Source organism: Epinephelus moara, chromosome 18, assembly GCF_006386435.1.
Source record: "Epinephelus moara isolate mb chromosome 18, YSFRI_EMoa_1.0, whole genome shotgun sequence".
Classification (NCBI taxonomy): domain Eukaryota; kingdom Metazoa; phylum Chordata; class Actinopteri; order Perciformes; family Serranidae; genus Epinephelus; species Epinephelus moara.
In genome coordinates this window covers 252785-261627 of record NC_065523.1, presented here as the reverse complement: position 1 = coordinate 261627, position 8843 = coordinate 252785, and the positions used below count along the sequence as shown (strand labels likewise).

Below are 8843 nucleotides of genomic sequence, written 5' to 3'. Positions count from 1 at the left end.
GCCTTCTGGTCTTCGTCAGCACGCGTGCAGCAGAGTTTTGTAAAAGTTGTAGGCCTGAGATACTTTTTTTGGGAAGACCAGCAAGCAGGGCATTACAGTAATCAATACGACTGGAGATAAAAGCATGCATTAGCGTCTCCGTGTTAGCTCGGGAGAGAAAAGGGCGAACTCTGGCTATGTTTTTTAGATGATAAAAACCTGTTTTTGTTACATGCTTAATGTGTGGAATAAAAGTAAGCTCAGAGTCAAAAATAACGCCCAGGTTTTTCACTTGAATAGATGGATTTAAAGGACAATGCCTGCAAATTAGATAAAAGGTTCTCTCTCTGAGCCTCAGGACCGATGATTAAAACTTCAGTTTTGTCCTGGTTGAGCTGTAAAAAGTTTTCTGCCATCCAGGATTTGATGTCTAAAATGCAGTTAAAAAGGGCACCAATTGGCTCTGTGTCATCAGGAGACATGGAGATGTACAGTTGTGTATCATCAGCATAACTGTGGAAGTTAATACCATGTCTCCTGATGACACAACCAAGAGGCAACATGTACAAATTAAAAAGTACGGGACCCAAAATTGAGCCTTGGGGTACACCACATTTAATTTCATGGATCTCTGAAGAGCATGTATCCATACTTACCAAGAATTTTCTATCTGTGAGATAGGAAGTGAACCACTTAAGAACAGTACCAGAGAGGCTGACCAGCTGTTAATGAAAAACTAAACAACGGTATTTGGTACTCGGTATTCGGCCAAGCATTTAATTTTATTTGGCTTCGGCCACAAATTTTCATTTCGGTGCATCCCTAATATTCAGTATGCTCCGTCCACAGTCTCTCATCCATCAACACTAACCTTATGTCTTACACGCCAATTTAGACAGCACGCTCGTTCGGCTGATAGCGAATTGTTACTAATAAGCTCAAATGACTGCTGTCTGTGTGTAGACTAACTTAGTTTGATACTTTTTGGGCAGATGCTTTTCAACTAAGCTGCTGGCTGAGACAAACAGCCCCGTTCTCTGTACCAGTGCTAATATGTTACCTGCACACAGTGAATCACATCAGCAGAGAGGGAGCAGGACAGGAGGACAGGAGGACAGAGGACTGGAGGACTGACTGATAAATATTAAACTTCACTCAGTAGTGCCATGTCAGGAATAGGGGTGAGTTCGTGTACAAAAATCTCTAAACGTTTAGAGTGGGTCATTTTTTTCACGTAAACGTGTACATGGGTTTCACCGCTGGGTGGTGCTATTGCATTATGCCAGTAAAGCCCCAGTTATCCGAATACCAACCGAACGGGCCATTTAACCAACGGTTACAGGCCGCCACTCCGAAATATCGCCATTCCAACGGTCCGCCATCCCGAATTTTGGTCCCTGAGTCCTGACAGTAAGTTATGGCGAGCCTGTAGAAGCCATATTTCCCATGCATGTCAGCGATTTTCACCGAGGACGCACGCGAGTAATTCAGGCTGACATTACCTGTTTTTCAGTGAACTCCTCTAGTAATTTTATCAAAAAGCATAGCATATATGCTCACAGTAAGTTATTATTATCATTATTATTATTATCATTATTGGATCTTATAAGAGTGGGCTACAATGAGTACTGGGCCATCAAATCACAGCATCCACGGTGAGAGGACACGAAATTGTATGCGCTTTTACGCACGCGGATCTAGGCGGTCACAGATATTTGATGTGGGAAAGATGTAGCCAGATGTATTACCTGTTTTTAAGCGGCACCGAGATACGTGGCTCGTCCGTAGCACGAGTCATGTGCGCCACTTCACCACTGACCCGTGCGTAAAAGCGCAAACAGTTCCGTGTCCTCTCACCACTGATGCTGTCATGGTAGCCCACTGGCGAATGACCCCCTTAACGAACGTGCCATTTTAATAGAACGGAGCACGTAGGCTACTGAACTGTTGCCAAACCCGGTCTCACACCATTTCTTGTCATATTCACAGTCTATCACAGTTAGTCAACAATTAGTATCACCCCCCTCCCCCCTAAAAAAAACAAACAAGTTTTTTGTGTTATAATTTTTCATAACCGTTTATGATCTCAAACACGTGTAAACCTGTAACCTGTATTATTATTTATATAGTGACTTTGCTGATGTAAAAATTACTCCTGCTGCTCTAGAGACAACAATTTGTTGTATTTAAAATATTCAATAATCCGTTCTGAATTTATTCTTTTTAAGTTAATATATTGTCTAAAAAGCAATTATTTAGAAATGGAAAAAGAACCGATAAGAATACCGATTAAGTACTGGATCAATAAGGAGTATTGATAAAAGTAGTACTATAAATAAAATCATTATGATACCCATCCCTATGTGTGACTATGATGTTTGAGTTGGCTGGCTCAGTTGGTATCCCCTTGACTTTGGAAGTGACAGCAGTTTCCCAAGCTACCTGTGTCAACTTTTTGAGCTCATGCATAGATGGGATACCTTTACACATCAAGAGTACAAGGTGAATGTGTACACAAGGATGCAGGTTATGCAACAACAAGGACTTGAAGGTTGGATTTTCTTCTAAGCCTGGTGCATTCTTGCCCTGAAAGTACACGTCTCAAATGTTTGTAATAATCTCTAGGATTCTCATGACCTTAATGTTTAATTTAAAGGGCTGCAACCATTGAATAAATCTCATCAGCAATAGAGAAAATTCTTTCGTCAGCTCTGACACTGGAAAGCAGAGAATGTGTAAACTTGTGGACAGCTTTAGAGCTGGTCTTCCATACGAGTTTAATCTTCTCCTTTTCGGTTGCAAGGGGCAGGTCAACTAGAATGTTGTCTAGCTCCCCAAAATAGTCATCAGTGTGTAGACTAGAGTTGTCTGGATCAAACTGTTCAATGTACTTGGCTAAAAACTCAAGCACTTCAAGCAAAAGTATCAAACAGTGCCTGAGAAGGACATGGGGCAGAAGATCTTGCAGACGATAAACTACAAATTAGGGCTGGGTTAAAATAATCGTTTCATCCGATTCAAATCAATCTTCACTGGAATGACCCGATATCGATTCTTAAAATCCAAGGTTGATCTTTTAATATATGCTTTTTCCCATCTTTACTCCGTGTTTTTGTGTGTGTGTGTGTGCGTGTGCATGTGTGTGTGTGTCTGTGTGTGTGCGTAACAGTGGCATGCGTAGCCAGGACACACAAGACAGTAGGAGGAGATGCTGCAGCATGGTAATAAATGACACCCAATTGACAGAAAAGTAAGCTAACGAAAGAGCCGGTAACGTCAGAGCTTCTTAATACTGCGGTCGTTCATAACTTAGTGCTGTGGCTCGTTTACTACCGGCGAGATTAACGGGGTTAAAGCTTCACACATCCGTGGGAAAAGCATATATTAGCCCTTTTTAGATAGGAATTGTGCAGATTTGCAGGAAAGCCCAATCAGTCGCTTTCAGCATTGGCAGTATAAAAACAAAATATGGAGTGGGGAGTGCGGCAAAATGCCGCCTACCTACTTTTGTTTATACATATGCGCCTTTTTCGGGGCAATGGGGGGGCGTGAGCAAGTAACAAAACGTGTAGCTCAGCGTGTGACGTAAACAGTGACGTGGGAGGGAAGCCGCAGCTGGTCAGTCCTTCGGCGATTCTCTCGTAAGTCGGCCCGTTCTTCACCGTCCCCATCATCTGATGGTTAATGACCTCTTCATTTGCGAGGACAAGGGGGTGCGCAGTTCCTTGTCTCCCCAGTTGCTCATCTTAACAGTGTCTGTCAGGTTTGCGTTTCCCTCTTGCTACAAGCTGCTCCCTAATTCCTGCTATCAGCTGTTTCCTGTTTATCCACCGCCAGTGGCTCGCATGTGCGGCGTCATCAACAGCTCCTCCCACAAGTCATCAACAGCCCCTCCCGTGGCAGAAGGCTGCCTTGGTCTTTTTAAACTAAAAGGGCTCTGCCACTATGACTACCCTACGAGGCGGAAAATTGGGCACCTTGGACCAACTCGCCAATCTGGCTCTGTGTGTCTAAACGCTCGCAGCTTGCTGGCAAAACAGCCCAACATTCGTGGAAAATCTGGCAGTGTAAAAGGGGCTATTAAAAGATCGATCTGGGATTTTACGAATTGATATTGGGTCGTTCCAGTGAAGATCGATTTAATCGGATGGATCGATTATTTTAACCCAGCCCTAGTTATGACACTATCCTGTTCGCTGCTCTAACACCACAAATTTTCCTGCTGTGGGAATAACAAATGATTATCTTATCTCATTGGAAAAGATTATGTATAGTGGCTCTTACAGTAACTAACATTTCAATCTTCATTCAGTGCCAGTAGATATCTCCTTGATGTATAAATGGAGGCATAAAATACAATAAGTATGAATATAAGTCTTAAAATACTAAAGCATAAACATATTTTCCACCACGCACACACACTTTGGCTTTGATTGTGTCAGCTTGTTCATACCAATTGTTTTATTATTATGAATGCCAACTGCTGAAAATGGGAAATCAGTGTATATAAATTTATTATCAGTGCTGAGTCAGTCGATATGTTGCACATAATAGTTGTTTATTGATTGATTGATTTTGTGTTTGGTGCACCATATGTGTGGAATGTACTGCTATGCAATGTCAATATAATAACTTTAGCTAATAGCATTAGCCTACCTCCACTCTGTCTGCAGAAGGTATCCCCGCTGTTGGAAGCGCAGTCCAATGGTCTGCATGTGCAGTGTGTAGACACAGATCACCGCTATGGCATCCTCCACCCAGCAAGACTCATCGTTACCATTGATGGAAAAAAAAACTTATCTTTAAAAACCCAGAGGAAGCAACCAGAGAACTGAAAAAACATCTTCCAAATACATTTGGATAATTTCCAGGCACTTCAGGAGCGCACCGGCAGACTGACATGGAACCGACTGATCTGCCGGTGTGTCTTTGATGGTGGGTTATGCGGGGTGATGCTCTTGTGGCCTGGACCGGGTCCGGAGCTGAATGACCCACCTACTTTTTCAGGGGTCTGAATATTGAGGATGGCTGCGCCTTTTCTTTTCTTTCTTTTTGGCTCACGGATGGGAGACTGGTACTACGTCGGTCTCAGTTTTGTTATGTGTGTATTTGCCTCTTGGCAGCTTAAGATAAGATAAGATACACCTTTATTGATCCCACAATTGAGAAATTCCAGTGTTACAGCAGTCAAGGGGAAAGAGTCAGATTAAAGATTTAAAAATTTAAAAACTTAAAAAACTAGGCATGCTAAAAAGTACAAAAAATACAAGAAATACAAGAAACGGCAATAAATAATAATAGTAATAATGAGCAGTGGATAAAAAGTGAGCAATGGATTAAAGTGAGCATATTTAGTGCAAAGTGAAAATTGTATGTGCAAATAAACAACAACAAGGGGGACAGTTATGCTTATTATGGTGTCCCTAAAGTGTCCATGGTGCAGTTTATTGTGAGCAGTGCTGGTTATGTAGCCTGACAGCAGCAAGCAGGAAGGACCTGCGATAGCGTTCCTTCACACACTTTGGGTGAATCATTCTATTGCTGAAGGAGCTCTCCAGAGCTTTTATATCCTCCTGCAGGGGGTGGGAGTCGTTAGTCCTCAGATACCCCTTTTCCACCAAAGCAGTTCCAGTGCTGGTTCGGGGCCAGTGCTTAATTTGGAACCGGTCGTCCTGTTAAGACAGACAAAAAAAACTGGCTCTGGGCCAGAAAAAACGGTTCCACTAGAAGAACGAACCACATACGCCACGGGGAAGGGGGTGGGGTTATTGAGACCAACAACAATAAACAAGACCGTGCGAAGCAGGATTTTTAAAAAAAGAAACAGCTAAGAGTGAAGCCATGGACGCATTGAAGCAACCGTGGTCCGTTGAGGAAACAAGCTGTCTCCTTGCCTTATGGTCGTCGGCAGAGGTTCAAAACAAACTTGAGGGAGCTTCGCGGACCAAGCCGGTATTTATCCAAATACAGCATGAGATGGCTGCTGCGAGGTACGAGAGGACCACCGACCAGATAAGCAACAAGCTTAAAAAGTTAAAAAAAAGATTACCGGGACCAAAAGAAGGACCTCGGCTGAAGTGGCAATGGGCAGTCAAGGAGAAATCCACATTTTGACGTCCTGGACTCGGTCCTTGGCGACAGACCAGTGTGCCAAGTGACCGGAGCTCTAAACTCAGCCACTGCAATGCTGGAGGCGATGGTGGACCAAAGCGTGACGCTGCCGCAAACTGAACCTGGTAAGTTTCTTTTCGAACATTTTCGCCTTGCGTACAGTTGTTTAGTGTTACCAGTTTCTTCAGATAACAGCTGTGTCCCAATTTAGGGCCCACGTCCCTCGGAGGATGCAGGCCCTAAATTGGGACACAGCTATTGTTTGTGATGTCTCCTTGGGTTAATGTTAACTGATCAACAGGTTAGCCGTGGTAACATTAGTTAATGTCAGCAAGTTACTTAGCCATGGGCTCACCTACCAGCCCCACTTTCAGTTAGCTTAACATTGTATAATGTGTAGTGGACAAGTCACTGTTTAAAGCGCTGTTTTTCATGTGGTCTATAGAGTTATCTGCCATCGAACAAGACAATGCAAACTTGGAGTGAACGTCGCCACTCCACTGCAGCTTGCCAACACCATCCAGCAGCTCAGGTCAAAGCCCCCAGACCAGACCAGGTAAGAATTGTTGTGCTGTTTATCCAGTAGTTTGTCTCACCAGACACTATGCAAACATGGAGATATACCTAAAAGTATGACTTGATAATATAAATATGTGAATATGTGAATAAATTTTAATTTTCTAAAGAGACATGTCTGCTTCTGTATGTTTTCACTTAATGATGTACAATTTAACTGTGTTATAAGTTCAAGTAAAGCTAGTAAAAACAAGTCAAGAACTCAACAGGTTACCCATTTATGAAGATGCTTTTCATAGATGTCTTCAGTCACTGTGTTATTAGAAATGAAAATATATATAATATTCTCATATAAAGAAATGAGAACATGACAGCCATAATCATTTCTATGAATTTATTGAACTGAAGCATGAAACAATATTGGTGACATGAAGTAGTCCAGCAAACACAGGTAAAAGTAGTCAGGTAAGCAGCAACAAAACAGCAAAAACAATGGAGAGTAGCAGCCAAAACATGTGCAGCATACACAACCAGAACTAAATAAAACAAACATTTGAATGGCAGGTTCAATTTTTCCCTCTGTTAAAGTATGCCATTAAAGCAGCTCTAATGCCAGCCCCTTCTTGGTTGCCATGCTCTGGTAATGCCTGAAGAGGAGGCTGAATGTTGGCCTGTCTGTCCTGGTGTTCCTCAGTGAAATTGTCACCATGTTCCTCACAAATGTTATTAAGGACACAGCAGGTCAGCGCCATTTTCTTGCTCAGGTCAAGCTTGCAGTCATTTCTTTTTAGGAGGCACCTCCACCATCCTTTCAATCTCCCAAAAGCCATTTCCACAACTGACCATGCACTGCTTAATCTGTAGTTGTAGGTGTGTTGTTCAGGGGCCATTTTGCCAGTGTCCGCAAAGGGCTTCATGAGCCAGCTCTGCATGGGGTAGGCTGGATCACCTATCAGGTAATGTCCAACTTCACAGCCAGAGATGGACACTTTGTTTTGGCTCAGAAATTCCCCGTCACTTAGGACTTCCCACAAATGTGACTGTTTTGCGTCATGCACACTCCCTGGAAAGCCAACACATACATCCCAGAAAAGCACACTCCCTGGAAAGCCAACACATACATCCCAGAAAAGACCTCTGCCATCCACAACTGCTTGCAGAACAACCGAATGCCATCCTTTCCGGTTGTAGTAGTCTCTGGGATACTCCTCTGGTGCTATAAGTGGAATGTGGCTTCCATCTATTGCACCAAAACACTGTGGTACCCTCCAACGACTCTGAAAGAGACCGGCCATTTCCGCCAACTTCTCAGCATCAGGGCATGTAATGTGGGCAGTGAGCAGCACCTTGATGGCTGCATTGCAAAAATCCTGCACACAGTTAAATACAGTGCTCAGGCGTATTCCAAAAAGATAGCTGATGGTTCTGTATTCACCGCCGGTGGCCAGCTTCCAGATGGCAATCGCCACCTGCTTCTGGATAGGGACACACAAGCGGTAATTTGTGTTCCTCCTCCCAATGACATGCCTCACTCAACTGCAGATGTACTTGAATGACTCTCCGGACACACGGAAATTCTGGATGAACTGGACAGAGGTGAAATCAGGAACAATTGTATCCCACCAGTAGTGAGATCTTGGGTGTGCCCAGACAACGGGTGATCTTCACCTTGTCATAACTGCAATATTACCTATAAAGACAAATATGTATAGGTAAATAAGCGTGTTGAGCGGAGAGTGATCAATACTAAAATGAATATCCATCATGCTATTTAACCCTTATGCCTCATTTAATAAAGTTTTGCTTGTATTGAAAAATAAGGCCTAGTCCACACGGACCCATGTACTTCTGAAACTGTGTATTATTCTATGCGATTTAGCTGTTTGGCCACATGCAGCCACACTTTTGGGCCCCCGAAACCGCGTTTCTTTGAAACCGGAGTCCAGGGTGACGTTTTTGGAAGACTCTGGTGCCAGCGGTTGCGGGTTAGGGTTAGATAGGATAACCGCAGTATTTTATTACCTGTCTCCATTGTTGGACGCCAGAGCGACGGTAAATAGCTCTTTTCAAAAATATATATTTACAATGAAGCCTGATTCTGTATTCATAGCATGTGAATGTGCTGTACATTTAATGTAGTTAAAGTGTAATATATCATTCTATTGTGTTTATTACCTTCTATTGGTGCGATATACACATATATATATATATATATATATATATATATATATATATAT

General features: G+C 42.8%; 1 protein-coding gene and 1 long non-coding RNA gene across 4 annotated transcripts in view; one reads left to right on the top strand and one right to left on the bottom strand.

Annotated features, from left to right (window-relative positions):
- cln3 (CLN3 lysosomal/endosomal transmembrane protein, battenin) overlaps positions 1-8843 on the top strand; it is a 64786-nt gene that overhangs the window by 12508 nt on the left and 43435 nt on the right. The gene's annotated exons all lie outside the window — the stretch shown is intronic.
- Positions 1-8843, bottom strand: part of LOC126406140 (uncharacterized) — an 80897-nt gene that overhangs the window by 46529 nt on the left and 25525 nt on the right. The window lies entirely within an intron of this gene.